We start from the raw sequence: 19,580 nt of genomic DNA on the forward strand, positions 1-19,580 counted from the left end.
ATTTATAAATACAGAAAACAACAATGGACCCAACACTAAACCCTGTGGGACTCCAATGATAACATTAGTCCACGAAGAGCAGTGCCCAATGATTACCACTCTCTGTCTTCTCCCCCTCAACCATCCCTTTGTTCATAGCAGCAATTTGCCTCCAATGCCACTCTGCTCCAATTTGTGCAGCAGTTTTCCATGTGCAACAGTATCAAATGCCTTTCTAAGATCCAAATATATGATAACAAAGTTATCCTTTGCATCCAGTTCCTTTGTGACTATATCATAGTATCCAATCAAATTAATCAGACAAGACTTCCCCTTAACAAACCCATGCTGTGTCCGTGCTATAACTGAAGTCTTGTCTAGATGATCCTGCAATGCTTCTTTAACCAGTGCCTCCATTAATTTCCCTGGAACAGAAGTTAAACTAACAGGTCTGTAATTACCTGTGTCTCCCATTGATCCTCCTTTGTGAATTGGGGTCACATTTGCACATCTTCAGTCTATGGGTACCTCCCCTGAGTCCAAGGAAACTCTCATCATTATGGCTAAGGGTTTACTTACTTCCTTTGCCGCCTCCTTTACTATAACTGGATATATTCCATCCACCCCAGGTGCCTTTATTGTGTTTATCTTCAACAATTTCTCCTCCACTTTACTCTCAGTTATTAGAAGATTACCTAGCTTACTGCTAGAGTTGAATACACCACTGGAACTCCCCTCCCTGAATAACTCCTCATGTGTGAATGTCGATGCAAAATATTCATTTAGTTTGTTAGCTACCTGAGGAGGATCATCAACAGTTGAACCATTGATATCAAGTGGACCAATCTGATTCACTTCCTTCTAGAGTTTACATAAGTAAAGAACTCTTTGCTGTTTTTCTTTGCATCCTTTGCCAAAGTTTTCTCGTAATCTGCCTTCGCCTGCCTAACCTCCTTTATAACTTGGTTACAGATCAACTTGTATCTATCATAGGCTTCTGTGTCACATGTTAATTTATATGTATCCCATGCATTTCTCTTCTCTGTCACATGTCTAATTATTTCATCTGACATCCATTTAGGCCTAAACCTTGAACAATATTTCTTAGTTGGTATGTAAAGCCTAGTAGCTTCCAAGATAAGTTCTTTGAATGCTTCCCATTTTGAATTTGCTGTTGGTAATATCATCAGTTGGTTCCACCGTATAGAATTTAAATACTGGCTCAGACCACTGTAGTGACCTTTACGAAAGGCGCCTCCGTAGCAAGGTGGGAAGGAACAGCAGTGCGTAGCACACGCTTCTTGATTAGACCGAGGTTCGAGCCCGTCACCACCAAATACGGAGGATGCGGAAAGGTCAGAGAAGGACCTCCGCATATCCCGGAGCAATATGGCCTTATTTGCTAATGCTCCTAAAAACCAAATAACTAACTAACTAACCTTTACGGAAGCAAAAACCCTTTCCTTTATCCCTGATGGTAGCTACCTCTTTGAGTAAATCCCACTTCAGCACACTGTGATCACTGCCACCTAGTGGTTCCTTTATCTGCAGATTCTTGATGCATGAAGAATCATTACTGATAATCAGAACAAGTGTATTACTCCCTCTAGTTGCCTTCCGAACATGCTGCTGTAGAAAACAATGATCCAATAAATCCACAAAAGCCTTGCTAGTGTGTGAGTGACCAACTCCCAAGTTCCAGGCAATATCTGAAGTTAAAATCCCCTATTATAAGACATTCTGATTTACTGGCCCACTCTATTTCTCTGAACGATTGCTCATTATACTCATCAGATTCATTAGGCCTATAACACACACCTACTCTCATTTTTCCTTTCCCAGTGCTTATGTCTCACCAAACAGACTCAACAATGCATTGTCCACCAACAACAATTGGGTGCACTTCGTTAGATTTTATGTGTTTCTTAACTAACAGCATAACCCCTCCTCCCTTCCTGTCCTGCCTATACTTTCTGTACACATTGTACTCCCCCAAATTCCAGTTCTGCACTGCTTATGTCTGTGTGACACCACGTCTCTGATATCCCAACAATATTTGCCTTTGATGTCTTGACTAGCACTTGAAGCTAATCGAATTTATTAACTGTACTCCTAGCATTGGTGTACATGCGAGTATACATGCACTTGTTTCTACTCTCAGTTACCCTAACACAGCCCATGCATTTACTTGTTCCATTATGACTCCCAGCAAACCTGGAAATTCCCATTGCTTTGCTTTCCAGGCTGCTGCTCAATTGCATTTCAATAGAAGTAGTGCAAGAATCACTTTTACCTCTGCCAGCGGCTACTGTTAATCTATTAGTCCGTGTATCCCCCTAAGCTAGCAGTTTTCCGAGCCACCTAACTCTGCCTCGATAGCAAACATTCTTGCACCCTTTCTATTTAAGTGTATCCCATCCCTGTAGAAGTCGTCTCTCCTGTTAATAAGTACAGTCCAGGCTGAAAAAAATTCTACCTCTAGAGCCTTGCACAATCTTTCCAGGGCCGAATTGATCGACAGGGCTCTCATCATATACTCCCTCCTATCGTGTCTGGGCAAAATTGCAGACACTTTCAAATTCAACCTTAACTCATGGCTTTTTTTTTCAGCATTGTCTTGTACTCGTTAAGTAATTTAGTTCTTTCTGCAACCTAATTCTAATGATAACAAAAAATAGGTTGCAACAGAATCTGCTTGAAACATCTGCCTCAAAATAGTCGAGTGATGCTACTACAGTGTCTCGAAGTAACCCAAAATAGTGAGGGTGGGATAACTCGTTTAAAATATTGCGCACTCATTTTTACGGACTGGTTCCACTGCGCACTAAATGAGGCGTGGGCATAATAAAATACATTTATTATGCACATGTTTTTATTATATTTTATTTAAAATAAAAACAAAAAAAATTTAGAGAACGTCAATATTGGATAGCGGATAAACGTTACCTGGTCTGACGAATTCCAGTTTCTGCTATTTCACATAAGGCCATGGGCGCACCCTTCTAGGCGTCAACAGTGCGAGCTAGTGATGATGGTGTAATGAGGTGTGGATTGGTGCACATTGGTCCCCCCCCCTGTGGAGTAACCTTTGCACGCCATGGTTATCTAGAAATCGTTTATGACCAGGCGCATTCCTAATGTATCCATCTGCGAATCGGTTTTTCCAACAAGAGAATGCGCATGTTACAAGACCAGAATTGTACAGAATTAGTTGCAGATCATGAATGAATTCAGCCTTCTGCAGTGGACCCCAGTCACAGATCTCGATCCAACTGAGCACATATGAGGTGAGGTGAAACGAGCTCTTTGGGACGTAGATCCGCAACAATCCAATTTGTGGCCCTACTTTTGGTAATTCGCTTGAGTCCATACCAAGGCGATTCCAGGCTCTTCTGAGAGCTGCAGAAGAGCCTGCTTTATTAGGTGCACCTACTATAATTCGTATGCTGATAAGAATTAGCATACGAATTAACATAGGTAAAGAAAAGAAAAATTCAAATACAACCGAAGAGTTGAAAAAGCTGGGATTTGGTAGTCGTCTGCCATAAAAGCCACTTCTTTCTATAAAAAAAATCAAATGATTCCTTTGGATTGGCACCACCAACTCCAAAACTGAATTGTAACACAGTGGACAAAGATCATGTAGTTTGACGAGTCTCAACACTTTTTTACGGCAATGGTTGGGTGAAACTCAATGTGGCGTGAACCTCATGAACCCTCATGGATCATGTTTTCGTGTCCACTGTTCAAGCGGCTGGAGGTGGTATTATAGTATGGGGTGTTTCTGTGGGTACGTGGTAGTGTTGTTCATAAACGTTAGTAGGTCCTGTTGCCTCCAATGAATATCTTTTTGTCGTATCGGACCAAGTTCACTCTGCAGTGCTTCATTTTTACCCAGATTACGATGGATTCTTTCAAGATGACAATATAATTATCCACTGTTTAGTATCTGAACGGCTCGAGAAACGTTCCCAAGATTTCCAACATATACCCTGGCCGCCTTAATTCTCAAGATCTGAATCAACCGAAAATGCCTGGGTTATGGTGAAAAGGGCAGATCGGCTACACAGTTCTCTACCGATCATAACACAGCAGCTGATAAATATCGTGATGAAAGGATGGTCAATGGTCAATTATGGGACGAGACTCCCTCAGAGTGGAATCCATTCCACTAGATGTACTGGGCAGAAGGTGGTCACACTAGATATTGAATAAAGGTTTCTAATATATTGGCCAATGAGTACAGTTGTTTAATTCCATAAACAGAGACAATTTTAATAAAATATTTCCACTCTTTATTACTGCAGTTAACAAATTTAGGTAAAAAATAATAATAAATATAATAAAAAGAAAATATTTCAACTCATTGCCACCAGATGACGTGACTGTATGTGATTTTAATTTTTTATCAAAGTAACTGATATAACTTACTATAGTTCAATTGGGTATTTTAATTTAATTTTTTGTATTTTTGTTACTCTCTTTTGAAATTATTTCTGTGTTGGTTAATGCGAGTAATATTGAAAAAAAAAGTAAATTTAACTTATATATGAAACACTGCTAACAAAAATAAATACGCGAAGTTTTTTAATTCTTAATTTTTAATAATACAAGAGATCATTCTGTGAAAATTTAGAATTTAAATAGTTTGAAATATTGCCGTCAGAGGGCATAGAAATTTTAGAGATCTGACTTAAGTTTAATAATTATAATTATTATTATTAGCTACGTGGTGCAAGGAAGCCTACGGCTTATGCTACACCAGCCAAAAAAAAATTCCCGAGTAACCCTGAGAGAGAGAGAGAAAGAGAGAGAGAGAGAGAGAGAGAGAGAGAGAGAGAGAGAGAGAGAAGGGAAAATCACCAAGAAAGATAAGAATGATGATATCCAGCTCAGAACCCTGGGTGTGCCAAGCTCATACTCATCAGATGTGAGCCCCTGGGGTTAGATTATGGTCCTTTGATGTGGTTTCTCTGTTCACTTCTGTTCCTGTACAACAGGCTATTGCCTGTATGCGATTAATGACCGTGTCCTGTCAAGTTTGCTTTGACATGTCCCCCAAAAATAAAGCACTTTAAATTAATCTGCTTTATTTTTGGGAAATGTTTTTTAAAACAGTGGCCATATTGCTTCGTGTATATTGTCTGGAAATTGAACAGGTTCTGTGGTTGATTTTTTGTTTTGCTGAAGGAAAAACCCAAGTTTCCTCGCCTGAGACCGAATAACTTGGCCACGTTGTGAGAAAGGAGCATAAAATTCCTCACATCATCCAAGGGACTCGAACTCTGGTCATTTTTTTCACCCGGTGTGGGGTGGATGGCGATCCTCGATCTAATTTTTTATTCTTTAAAAAAACTTCCACATATACTGATTAAAATGCAAAACCCACTCTTCGGAATGACTAATAGTTTCCAGGTTATTAATTAAAAATGAGCTAGGACTTTATAATCACCCTATACGTGTGGCTTTGATGAAAATATCTGCCCGAACTCCCGTGTGTTCATGGAAATACTGTTAAACATAGGTCCCCACATTCAATTGCTGAATGACTGCAGTTATCTATTGAACGCTGTAAGTTATTATTTAAATTATAAGTGCCCTTTATTGAGGTAGGGAGTAAGATGCATGTAATATCTTGCTGATACTTAAAATAAAGCTTTAAAAACATCAACCAGGGCGATAAGTCCCGTGTCGACTAAATCTTTCACCAGTAATACCAATTTTTAAGAAAATAAGACACAATCCACCAGTCATACAGAGTACATGGAATGACTACAAGATAAAGAGAACCCCAAAATGCTTTTGAGGCAGTATGTCTTCCCTCAGGATAAAATGAAGTGCATTGAAGAAATTTCGGAAGCGAAACCACCAGAATGCCAATGAGATGGTATTTCTCGTTTACGAGCTTAAAGCCATCGTGGGTAGCACAGCTGGTAGGAACGCCATCCTCCCCACTGTGGGTAGAATAGATCTGAGTTCGAGTCCCGATGATAATGGGATGAATTTTTATGGACCTTTTTCACGATGTGGCAGAGGTAGTCGGGCTCAGGCGAGGACAGCTTGATTTTTTTATTCCGGAAACTCGGGTTTTTCGTCGCAAACACTAAATCGACTTCAGAACACATGCAATATACACAGAGCAATATGGCCTTAGTCGCCTAATACCACTACAAACTTAAAGCGATATAAGATATCGGAGAATATAGATTGAATGTTAAATTTTAAAAGGATGCTCTGTGTTAAAAGAGAGAATAACGAAAATTATTGACCATGTTTTTCGAATTTTGTGAGTAGCCTAACTTTCTATCGATCTTAGCTAGAAGCTGAATGCTATACTCTGAAAACATAGCTGAAATGTATCCAAGTAATGTTGAACAGAATCTCTCTCTCTCTCTCTCTCTCTCTCTCTCTCTCTCTCTCTCTCTCTCTCTCTCTCTCTCTCTCTCTCTCTCTCTCCATGCATTCCATTCTATGTCCCCTAATTGTTTTCCTGAATCTTGTAGAAAAGGTAAATAAAAATTCCAATTATTGTCGACATCCAAGGAATTGTGGTTACTATGGAAACAGCATCATTACCTGGTGTCATTACTTCTGTTGGTTACTATGAGCTGCACCAAAGAATTTATTTAATTTCCTTTAAGAAAATGTAGAATTTTATTTTATTACTACGCTAGGATATATATATCTCCTGAGACAAGTACCAACCAGCTTATCTGGTGAATATTTTTTTCTCTAAATGCATAATTATTCAATTCATTATACCAAATCACAAATGCGAATAATACATTTATCCCTAATATGAATAAGATATTATTGTATCAAAATTGAATAAATTATTATATTTTGCAAATAATGTTTTAATCTGAATGTTCTGATTTTTTCTCGTTATTATTACATAATGTCCTTAGATATTTGCTAAGTCTAATAAAGAGGTCGCTGCTGTCCCGTTAGTTCCAATTTCAGTTCATCCGGTTTGTTGTAGTCAGACCACTCTGCTTGAATTTCATGAATCCATTTTTCACTTTTTCGATTTTCCCTTTTATCAGGCGAATTGTGAAAATGTAGAATTAGGGCAGACCAAGATGGCCGTCTTCTTGGTCTGCCCTAATGACAAAGAAAAGTTTGTTCCGTAAGTTTAGAGTAGAACAGTAAATGGACGTTGAGTGATTTGGAAGAGAGAGGAGGAACTATAGAAGTCAATTCAGAAGAACAAGTGTCTATGGAAATATCTATAGAAAAAGCATGCAGCAGAAACAGAACATCTATGAGATAGACTAGAGAAACTTTACAAGAGATGGGTATTAATGAACTTAACTCTCCTCTTTTGGGAGCCCCGTCCCAGATGTGCAATCAATATTCAATTGTAGCGCGGATCAGCATTTAAGGAATGCTAGTGGATATTCGAGTTGATTGTGTAGGGCCAGGTTAGGGTGGAATGCAATGTGCTATCATTATCAAAACTATGGATAGGATTTCTGGTCAATGGAAGAAGGTCATTAAAATACAAGAGGAAGACAGTGAGAGAAAGAGCTGGAGCTTGGAAAACATCAGCATTAGTGCAGAAGTTAGAAGACATCCGTCTACAACCATTTGCAGTGAGCGGTCAGAGAGAAAACTGGATACCCAATTACGAAAAACAGTCAGCAGTCCATAAGATGGAAGCTTATTTAAAAGACCTTTATGGGAAATCCAATCAAAAAAGCCTTTGAAATGTCAAAACTGCTTGAGTTTCACCAAACTTTTCCATTGAATTTGTCCATAGATGGGTAAAATAAGCCAGTATATTATCAGTGGATCAACACTAACGGTATCCATATTGGCGAGCATTGATCAGATGGAAAGCTTCTAGATAGTTTAGGAGTTGGCGGTTAATAGAATTCTCCATTACTATAGCAAGAGTAGAAGGAGTGCAATGGGAAGATAAATGGATGGCAGCGATTCGTCAACTTTTTAGGAACTGGCTGGATATGAGCAAATTTCCAAGAAGAATAAAATACACCAGTGGAATAAGAAAGTTCAAAAAGGCGATACAAAACAGGAGTAAGTTCGGGAGCACAGGTTTTGAAAACAAGTACAGGACCACTATTAGGTCCTGGAGCTTTTTTTTGGCATCAAGATTGTTCAAAATTCTTCTGACATTCTTTTGAGAGAAGACATTGAAAGGAATAAGATGAAAGACAGGAGGCATTGAATGGAGTGTGCATTGAATGGTAGGAGGTAGTTCGTTAAGAACGTCAATACAAGAATTAGAAGAAAAGTAAGATGATAGTAGGTCGAATTTATCTTTAGTTGAAGTGACAATAGAACCATTAGGTTTCAAAAGAGTTGGGAGTGGGATGGGCAAAAGTTACAGCCAACAGTTTCGGCAAGAGACCGTTATGCTAGACTACCATTTGGTCAAGAAGCAAGTTTTCTACTCTTAGCTTGTTCGAGGTCTAGTTTGGACTGATTAATAAGTGCTTTACAATTGTTCCGAGATTTGGTGTAGGAAATGAACCTGGAGATTTGGATGTAAGCCAAATGCGACATGCAACATTTTTATCGTGAACAGCCTTATAGAGTATTTATTGGAAAACCAGGATTTAAATAAAGAACGAGTTTTAAGGTGAAGATAAAAGATTTCATCCCGAAAAGAACAATATCACTGACAAGATCTGAATAAAGATTGACATCAGAAGACTTAAAACAGTAATCCAACCAAGAAGAAGAAGAAGAATAGAAATATCTCAGATCATTCCATTTTGTGTTCTCGTAATGTCAAACAACACAAGGTTGAGAATGGCTCCGTTGGAGAAGAAACCATCATTAAGTTGTGATCTGAGGTGCTTAGAGGACCACTAATTTCTACTGTGTACTTGAAAATGTTATTTGTGAGAAAAAGATCAAAATTTAGGATTGTCTGGTATTCTAATAGGTAAATGAACAATCCGAGGTCATTAGTAATAAAAAAAGCCTGAACATCTCGACAATCTCGGTCCGTCTAAGTAGAAAACTGAAGCCTGCTCGAGTTGTGAACAGTAATATCACCTAGGACAATTACTTCACTGTTTAACTGAAGAGAGTCGAACTTCAAAGAAAGGAAGTTAAAGAGTTTCAAGTTATAAGTAGCATTGGGAGAGCGATAGATGCAACAGGTGAATTTGACAGAATCTGGTAGAGAGATTTTAAGACAGAGAAGATCGAAAGAGGAGATTCTAAATTACTAAGTCTCTGACAGGAAATATCAGGGCAGACATATGCGCAAGTACCTTTGAAGCGAAAGGAATCACATAGTGAATCATTCGACAAATGAGATGAGCAGTGGTTGATTGAATCGCTAACTGGGATTCTGTCAGAAAAAGTACATGGGATTTGACAGACTGTAAGTGGAAATGGGCATCATTGAGATTAGAACTGAGACCATGTATATTTGTGATGTGAATGAGGAAGTGTTTGTAATGTTTAGATATTTTCGCAGATAAGTTTGTTCCAATAGTTTGACCATTCGTGATGTATTCAGCAGCAAGGAAAGGTGGGCAGGCCATGATGTATAAAGTAATGAAATTTTTGGATATGGCGTGTGCACGCAAGAATATATATCCTGCTCCTTGACATAACGTGGCCTGGGCAATGCCGTTCCTCGCATACACACTACTCGGACTCCTTCTAGTGAATATCTGGGATTCGGATCTAGCTGATCTGGAAACCTCCTAGAGGGTTACCAATAAGTTCGGTCCTGTGGACTATCTAGCGACCGGCCTGCGAACACCATTTTAGAGCTATACCCTAGAAATGTAAGGAAAATTGGATCTCGCTATGATGTCCATCATAACCTCAAAAGATATCAATCATACTACATGATGGAAGAGATGGGGGGAGGGGTTTCCTGAAGCTTTGTTCTGGAGACTAAACGTGGGTTCCACCACTTCAAGCTCCAATAGCAAAGTGGTGGTATTGCACCGATTGATGAGAGTCATCTACCACCTATTATTGCCTGGTAATGAGAGGGGTGGTATTCCTCCATGTGGTGTGGGAGCCACGCCTCGATCCCTGCTTACGTTGGTTCGCACCTTGGTGGACGTGAATCCAGTATACTAGGTGCGGTATTTCAAGACTTGTACATGGGGTTATATGCAGGGTTACTAAAGTCCCACCATCGTGAAGGTCTAAGCTGAGGATTTGTTTGTCACAGAACGACCGGACTTCACCGAACTTCTGTCCAGTTGACTCAAGTGTCATCTAAACATCTGGGATCACATATTCCGGGTTTGAAGTCCTTCAATGGTTTGAAGGACAATTGAAGACCACTTAAAAATGTTGAGTTGGCCTATCTCCGAGGTGTCGGATTTTTGTTAGTTTTATTTAATTCAATTTAATAATTAATTTATTTATTATTATATTATTTGAGCTTCCCATAACTAAAGTGAACAGGCCGTTTCATAATAACGTCTCTAAATAAGAATTTCCGACAGGTGGCACCACCTGCGTAGTTTTAATCGCTAAACGTTATCACAAAAAAATGCTCTTCACTAATCCATAATGCCAAAATGTTTTCCTTTTTTTATAAATTCTGTTTTGAATATTCTCGAAGAATGAAAGAAAGAAAAAGAATAGCATTATTTAAATAACAATAATAATAACAATGAAATATACGGTAAAGAACGACGAACATTTTGCGTGCGTCCCTGTACGCATGAATTGTTCGTCTGCTGCTAGTGATGTTTGCTGTCTCCGGTGTTGCCGCTATCAATACACATTCCGTCTGCGAAACACGGCAGCGAGTCTACCGTTATCCATGACAATTGAGCAACTTGCCAATTGTTACTGTGGTTGCTAGGAGACCAGCATTGTTGCTGCAGCTCTGTGATTTACGGCACCTTTCGGAGCACGTATACCTTAAGCGACATGAATAATGGACTCTAAAATTAGTGTTCTGATGCAATTTTTCTATCTCTCTCTCCCTCACTCTCTCTCTCTCTCTCTCCTTCTGTCTCCTTCGCCGCTTCTTCAGACTCGTAAATGGTCGCTTTTATTTTTCATACCGTGACACGGTTCACACAAAGGAAATAATTAGCACGTACAAAAGGATTTAAAAAAGAAAGAAAGAGAAAAATATATCAGAGAAACGTTTCTTGAAATAAAAGAACTCGGCACGCTTTTCAATTAAACAATAAGATAATACAAAATCAACTACGGATTTTTCTGTTTTAAATGTCAGCTCATTCTAACGATTTCATTTTGCAGAAAAATCAGAATTTTAAAATTAAAATTATGAAAATTAAAAAGAAAGAAAGAAAATAATAATAATTATAAAATAAACCGGAAGTTAAAACGTACTTAAATGAAATCTTAGTATGACGTCACGCGAATATTGTACATTTCAGTATTTGCACGTTGCCAGCACGTGACACGCGCTCATTTGTTTTTAATTCTTGTTCATTTCGTAGCAGATATATGCAATTTTCAACCGTTTCTTTGATCACTAGGTGGAGCCACACGACTGATAAACGTCATTGAAAGTTTAGAGAGTAATTATGTGAAAAAAAAATAATAAATCTGTCAAATCAATTTACTGATTGTAGAGGTCGCTTCGATATTCCTAAGAGTATTTTTATTTTTAAGATATTTATGATACTGCGGATATCTCCAAAATTCTGGTATTTTTTATGTACATTTTAATCATTAGCATTAATAATTAATATTATTTTTTAAATAATATTAATTATTAATTGTGCAATTATTGTGCAATTATTTTTCATTATCTGTGAAGAGTTGGGCTATATTAAAAGTACATATTCAAAATTTAAGTTTAAAACCGCTTTCTACTACTATGTGGGAAAGTACAATTGAAGCAATAAAGCCGCTAAAATGGGTAAAAGGAAGGATTTGTCGGACTTTGATAAAGGACAGATTGTGGGTGCTCGACGAGCTGGGCTTCGATTTCCCAAACGGCTGAACTGGTGGGGTGTTCGAGAGACGCCATAGTTAATGTGTACCATGACTAGTGTCAAAATTGCCAAAACAACGACCGGACGGAAAAACTGCAAAGGTCAACGAAAGGTTGATGTTAGAGGTGAGCGCCGGGTCCAACGACTCGCACAGCGAAGAGGAGCAGCACTGTTCAAGAGTTGACTAACCAATACAACATGGGCCAACCCGGAATAATATCTGGCATGACCATGCGTTGCACGCATGGGCTATACCAGCAGACAACCTCTAGGTCATCCTCTCCTAAGCAAGGTTCATCGGCGTAAAAGACGCGCCTGGTGCAAAAAGCATGCAAGTTGGACGTTAGAAGACTGGAAGAAGGTGTGCTGGTCGGATGAGTCACGTTAGTTACTCCACACCGTGGATGGTCGTGTACGGATTTGGCGTCAACAACATGAGGCTCTTCATCCATCATGCATGATCAAAAGTGCAGACTGGTGGAGGCGGTTGTATGGTGTGGGGCATGTTTCACTGGCAGGAACTTGGATCCTGGTGCATGTGGAACAACTTATCAGTGGTCTCCGCTATCCTCAACTGCTTGCTGACTGTGTACACCCCGCTATGTTACACTTTTTTCCGAATGGCCATGGTGTCTTCCAAGATGACAATGCACCGAGCCATCGGGCACTTGTTGTGCAGGAATGGTTTGAGGAACACATTTCTAACTTCCAGCATATCGATTGGCCTCTGAACTCCGCCGATATCAATCCCAAAGAGCACTTGGGGGACACTATGGAAAGGCATATCAGGTGTCTGGATACACCAATCACCTCCATACCTGCATTGCTGTCCGCATTACACACTTGGTTGGCCTTACCTCCCGAACACTTCCGACCTCTTGTTGAATCAATGCCACGTCGGATAGCTGCTGTACTGAGGGCAAAAGGAGGACCTACGAAGTATTAGGTAGGTGGCCATAATTCAGTGATTACTGAGTGTATAAAACTGCGTATATATATTTTAATTAGCTAAAGACGGATAGTTTAATTTCTTCTCAATAGATGGTGCTAATAACGAAATTTCGGATTTCTCGAAATAGATTGAAAAGGTTTTGGCCATTTTTGTAAACAAAAAGCTAATTTATAAATTAAAATAGGTTTTTAATTAATATTATTAATTAATTAAAAATTTATTAATTAATTTAATCACACAGATTAAAAATTGAATTCTTGGTCCTTTTTTTATCAGATGCAACTACCTTGTTTCAAAAAAAAATTAAAATAATATAAATTAAATAATAAATCCAAAATAAACAAATAAGTAAAATTAAAAATAAATACATAATAAATAAATAAAAAATGAAAAATAAATAAGTAAAAATCAAAAATCAATACATTATAAACTCATAATATAAACAACAAAAATCAATATTTATTAAAAAATAATAAATAATATATTAAAAATAATAAATAAATAATAAATCAAAAATAAATAATCTTCATATCAGTTTTAAACAAAAACATGTAGATTTAGTTAATGTTTACAAACTTCAGGGGAAAAATCTGTACACTAGTGTGCAAAATTTAAGGACCAGTCAGATTTTCACCTGTAGCTTCTCATAGGAGTGGGCTGGATATGGAAAAAGCATACCAAAGGAACCTCGTGAGGTACAGAAATGATGAAGGAAACAACACCAACACAAAAACGGAAGCAAAACGGTACAGAGGGACTTTATTCATATGGCCACCCATAATGTCGATGCATGCTTTGCACCGCCTGTCCATATTTAGAACAATGTTGTTGATAAGTTCTTGCGGTAACATTGTCCATTCCTCTTGTCAGCGCCATCTTCAGCTGGTGAACATTTTCTGGTGGGTGTGGATGTGCCGTTAGGCGCTCCCCAGAGCGTCTCATATGTGTTCGATGGGATTTAGATCTGTGAAACAGGCAGGCCAATCCATACGAACAATGTCCGCACTTTCCAAAAGCATATCAACAGTTGCAGCGCAATGGGGATGTGGCGTTATCATCCATAAACACGAACTCGGGGTCAATGGCACTTCGGAACAGACGCACATGGGGAAGGATTACCTCAGTACAATAGCGTGCACCGGTTACAGTACCGCCTTCCAGTATCTGGAGTTGTGGGCCTCCATCCAAGATAATGCCTCTCCAGGCGAGAACACCTCGACCGCCATATCGATCCCTTTCAGTGATGTTTGCGGGATGATACCGTGTGCCAACCTCTCGCCAGATTTGCTGATGTCTAGAATCGCTGCTGAGACTAAATCTACTCTCATCAGTAAAGAGTACCTTAAGTAAATATTTTATGGTTGCAACCTTTAGAAATAGTGTTGGTCCTTAAGTTTTGCACACCAGATGGAGATGTAGAGAACATCCAGCCCTAGTATTTTTCTTAGGGAAATTGATACCACTTTTATCTCAAACTGATGGTAGCGGAAAAATTGCAGTAAATGCCTTTGGAACGTCTTCAAGGAATCGAGAACAGTTAATCTGGAGATAGGGGTATCTCCAAAGATACTTAAGATGCTCTATAGATAGTTAAGAGCGTTATACAGTTCTGATCTGCACCAGGTGAATATTCCAGCTTTAACAGTTTCCCCCATTTCTGAATTGGGAATTGTGCAGATTGTAGAAGAGAACTGAGCCACGTGGTTATGTAGAATTATTGGAAGAATTAAAGAAGAGAAAAGCAGAAGAGACAGTGAGGCATGCTTGCTGGTATAGTTTTAACCAATCATTTTACCAGAACTAAAGATTAGTTTTCTGTTAAATATGCAGTTTTGAGTGAAGGATAGATGGTAGTTAGAAATGGAACAGTAGTCGTGTAGGAATTAAACAAAGGTTAGGGAACTCATTGCTCAAGACTAAGTCCAGCTGAGCAATACTGTTGGTTGCTTGAGTGGCAAGAAAAGTAGTTAAAAGGAAATGGAAAATCAATCGGATTTATTTAATGACTGTAACAGTTAGGCAATTTCAAGACTTGAGCTCAACTAATTTCTGTTTTTGGCCATGACTGCTGTAATCTTTCGATGACGTCTTTCCTTTTTGGTTTGTTTTCTTTTTCTAGGAAACGTACTTTGCAACACACGTCGTATTATCTTGTGTTGACTGGTTACTTCCGTGAAAGGAAATATATTTAGATGCGACTGCAGGAAGCTTCCATTAGAAAGATTCCTGCAGGAAGATTGGATGCTCGAGCAGCCCAGACAGTTTTTGGAAATCGCGCATCTTCTACAATGTAATACTCGGTAAGGCAATTGTTGAATTTTTTTTATCATCTGGTTATGTTTACGAAATCTTTTATGAAACAGTCCTTTCTAGTTCTTTAGCTTTAACTAAGGGTAAGCCAAACTTTCATGAAGCCACTGTCTAATTACAGAATTCTATCCCTCATTATAACTGACTCGGAGGGACTCAAATTCAGGTCTTTTCCACCAGGTGTGGGGAAGATGGCCCTTCTATAAACTGTGCTACCCACGATGGCCACTCCTGCCTAAAAGTTTGGAATCATGTTCAGTTTTCTTAATTTTCGGTTTTTATTAAAAAAGGACCAACTAGTTTACCAATTTTTGTTAAATTATTTTCTTTTATGTATAAAAATAAAAATAAATTAATAAAGAAATTCCTAGAATATTCGAGAAAATTCCAGAAACTTGTAGAACACTCCGAATCCGAAATTTTCTATTCTTCAATTGTCCAACACACCGTTGAACAATTGAAGAATAGAAAAACGTACTGTGGACGGATGAATCCAAATTTGAAATTTTTGGATCCATACAAAGGATTATGTGAGGCGATCCCTTGAAGGAAAATTGGTGTCAAATTGTTGAGTGCCTACAGTCAAGCACGGTGGGGATTCCATCATGATCTGTGGTTAATTCTGTTTTCCTAGACTGGATATCGTCAGAATTGAAGGAAATTTAAGAAAGAGAGGCTATAAAAACATTCTTGAATTCCTTTGGACTTATGAAAATGATGATGTGGCTACCCCAATCGCCTTACTTAACCCTTAGAGCTTTTATGGGATCATCTAGACATCAGGCCGTGAAGTCTGCCCATTTTCAAAAAGTTAATGGGGAACCTTGCAGATCAAGGATACACAGCTCTTAAGTATATCCTAAAAATTTAGACGAATTTTTAGAACTTGAAATGTCGATTTATGCGCTGCAATATATGATAAGTCTTTCCAATGCACAAATATAGCACCACTATGCAAGATGAGGAGGGTAACAGTAACTAGTTAGTTAATGCATGCAGCGCGTTCCATTTCAGGCCCATTAACAAACAGCAATAATTCATGATTTATAACAAAATAATAATAATAATAATAATTGCCGGTTTTCTATTTGGTTCAATTTTAATGAAATTTTAGATGGCTTGATAAATATGCTTATAAGACCCAAATATAAGTTTTAATGAAACCCGTCTATTGTAAGTCGAGTTGTTACATGCGGATGGACGAACAGACATGTTAAACACAACTTGAGACAGTTCAAAATTTCTTTGAATCTGTTTCACGTAGTAGAATACAAGCTCTTTTAAAAGCAAAGGGTGGTCCAACAGCATATTAGTGCATACATGTAACTCTTATCACAAGTGTTTCCATTATTTTGCCCACCCCTGTATGTAACTCCAAATATAAAGAGGTTCGCAGTTCATTGGTTTATAAAAGTTGGCGATTTGTGCCGATAGACATTCTGATACAAATGTACATGTATCCGGATGTCAATATAGCATTTCATTTTATTTATTTACTTTCAGTTTATGTACTCTTTTCAAAATCAACATTCTTATCGTAATTCGTTTTTTGTTTTCTGTTTACAGTTTGTTTTAGCAGCCCTTGTCTGCTTACTAGTGTTCTGTAATCCCTTGTCTAGATAATAATCTTTGTTTTTTTCCATTTTTGTACTTCCAACTTTCCTAGAATGGTCTAAGGAAGAAACCTAGCTTCTCGTATATTCATTTTTGTACTTATACCCAATGGCGCTTGAATTATCAGGCCACACCTGCCAAGCCTCTTACTGTCACAAGCTTATGAATCACATCCGGCCGGCCATGATGTCTGCACCAGTTGTTCTTAAGTGAGAGAGCACGTGCGATAAGCGCCTAAAGCAACCAATGCTAAGGCAACAGTATATTCTGTAATATTTATTGTCTGGCTGTAAATTGTGCTATTTTTTAGTTGGTTTGTCTGTTTGCTGGATGAAAAACCATAAAAGCCCTCTCCTAAGACCGTCTAACCGAGCCATGTTGTGAAAAAGAGCCCATAAACACTGCTTGCATCATTGCCGAGATTCGAACCCCGGGCATTTACCACCCGGACTGTGGGAGGGCACGTGCGATAAGCGCCAAAGAAAGTAATTCTGAGACGACAGTATACTGTCTATGTCTGTAAACTACGTGTATTTCTATGGTTAATGTCTGTTTGTTGGATGAAAAACCATAAGAGCCCTCTCCTAACACCGACTAACTGAGCCAGGTTGGGAAAAAAGCCTAGAGACGAGGGCTTTGAGTGCTACAGACGATGGCCAGTTGTTCTATGGTCCATGGGCTCTTCAAATTACTCTTAAAAATGCTCGACAAATTTTTACTTTTCTTTTTTTCTTCACCAGTAATTCTTTTTAATTAAATAATATTTTCATTTTCTAAAGAGGCGCTCTCTAACGATCAGGAAGCGAACAATAGATCGTGACCTTTTATCCAGCACTTACGCCATCCTATAATGGGAAACTGGAACAGCTGGTCATAGTCACACGAAGCCCTAAAATAATCGCTAACTCCGTCCGGATATTTCGCCTTATTTTTCATCTATGATACGGGCACGTGAGGCGGGGGAACGTGTGATTTACTGTGGACTTCCGACTCGAAAAGGTGGCTTCGAGGACTTTCCGGGGGGGGAGGAAAACATTAAACATTAAAGAATCAATTTTAGGTATCTCCAAAGCGGTAATTACGCCCTGAAAATATGTTTATCAACCAGATGGGAAACGCGTACTGGATATAAATGTTAGCCGCCATAATTAATAGCCCGCTATCGACTCTAAATTATACTTGACATCGAAGTACTCGCGCAACGCTCCTTCTTTGCGAAATCGGGCCAGAGAATCTTCAGATAGGCGAGAACAAACAAAAAGAAACATTTTCCAACGAGAAACTGCTATCCATTGCAAGAGCGAAAGAAGGAAATGAGAAATATATCGGAGCACCTGGAAAGGGAATTATTCCAGCACGCGATGTGTACCGACGGTTGCTATGGTAACCGCTTGCAGAAGATAGCTGAATGTGAAGTGCGTTTCTATGGCAACAGCAAATCAACTGTTGAATGTTACCGTGACAACAACGCGACTTTGAAATTTCTTCTGTTTGCTTGTTTTTCTTGTAGATTTCGTTCGTTTTAGTGTCACGTGTTTAGGGTCGTATTTGGGGGGGAGCGAGGGGGGGGTTCGACCGTTAAAACGAGGAAAGCAGGTCACAAAACAATAGATAACTTCGGTCGTAATATCGACAAGGACCTTGCACGAGTGATATTTGCAAACTTTTATCTTTCCCTCTCTTCTAGAATGTATTTCCTCATCTGTTGGACGTCCCCGCCTACTATCTGTTTGTATAAATAGCAGACGACTCACCTTTAGAATTCGCAGAAGACAAACGAAAGCGCTTGGAAGAAAAAATTGGCAGAGGTAAGTGCATTTAGTTAATTATTTTAATATTAAACGTCTCTCTCTCTCTCTCTCTCTGTTTAATTTAAATATTATAGTGGGTAAATATCATTAAATTCCGATTTGAGCTTTACCAAGCTCTCTGCCCTTGCTACTTTGGCATGTAATTTATCTCAGAGATCGACAATATCATGTTCAAAGACTGTACGATCCAGCCTTCTGTTATTGGCTGAGATATTGTTATATTAAGATATTTTTGGCTCCTAGTTCTTGTCTCTCCTGACAGAGAAAATATACAGTCACTGGCCAAATAATTAGAAACCCGTATTCAGTGTATGGTATGGCGACTTTTTGCCCAAATTTCACATCCTACTAAGTGCTGATTGAGTCATAATCTGTATTGTGGTTGGTAGAGAACTGCGAAGCTGAACTTCCCTTTCCAGTATATCCTGGACGTTCTCGAGTGGATTCAGATCTTTATGTTGAAATCTTGGAATCTCCTCCAATCATTTATATACAATTTTTGCACGGTGGGGTAGTTGCGTTGTCGTTTCGAAAGAATCCATCGCAATCCGGATGAAAATAAAGCACTGCAGAGTGAAGTGGGTCCAATACGATAGAAAGATATTCAGTGGAGGTAGGATGACCTTCTAACGGTATAGGCGGATCCAGTCTGTACCGATGGAACATACCCCATTCACCGATACCCCACCAAGCCTCTTCAATTGTGAAATCACGAGACAGTTAGATGATGAGGTTTACGCCACACTTTCATCCTACCATTGGGGGGAAAAGAGTGTAAATCGGGACTCGTCAGACCTGATGACCCTGTTCTACTCTTCCACAGTCTAGGCTTTGCGCAGGTGCGCCTCTCCACTGAAATCTTTTGATTGTTACAGAAAGGTGTGACTTATGGGCACGGCTGCCAAATCCCAAAGTTTTAAACTCCGGCGCATGGGTCTTTCTTTGTATCTGAATTGCATTTTTTTAGTCTTCTATTCTGTCATATAA

The sequence above is a fragment of the Mastigoproctus giganteus genome, chromosome 1 (genome assembly GCF_048544385.1).
Source record: "Mastigoproctus giganteus isolate SK-2022 chromosome 1, ASM4854438v1, whole genome shotgun sequence".
NCBI classification, from domain to species: domain Eukaryota; kingdom Metazoa; phylum Arthropoda; class Arachnida; order Uropygi; family Thelyphonidae; genus Mastigoproctus; species Mastigoproctus giganteus.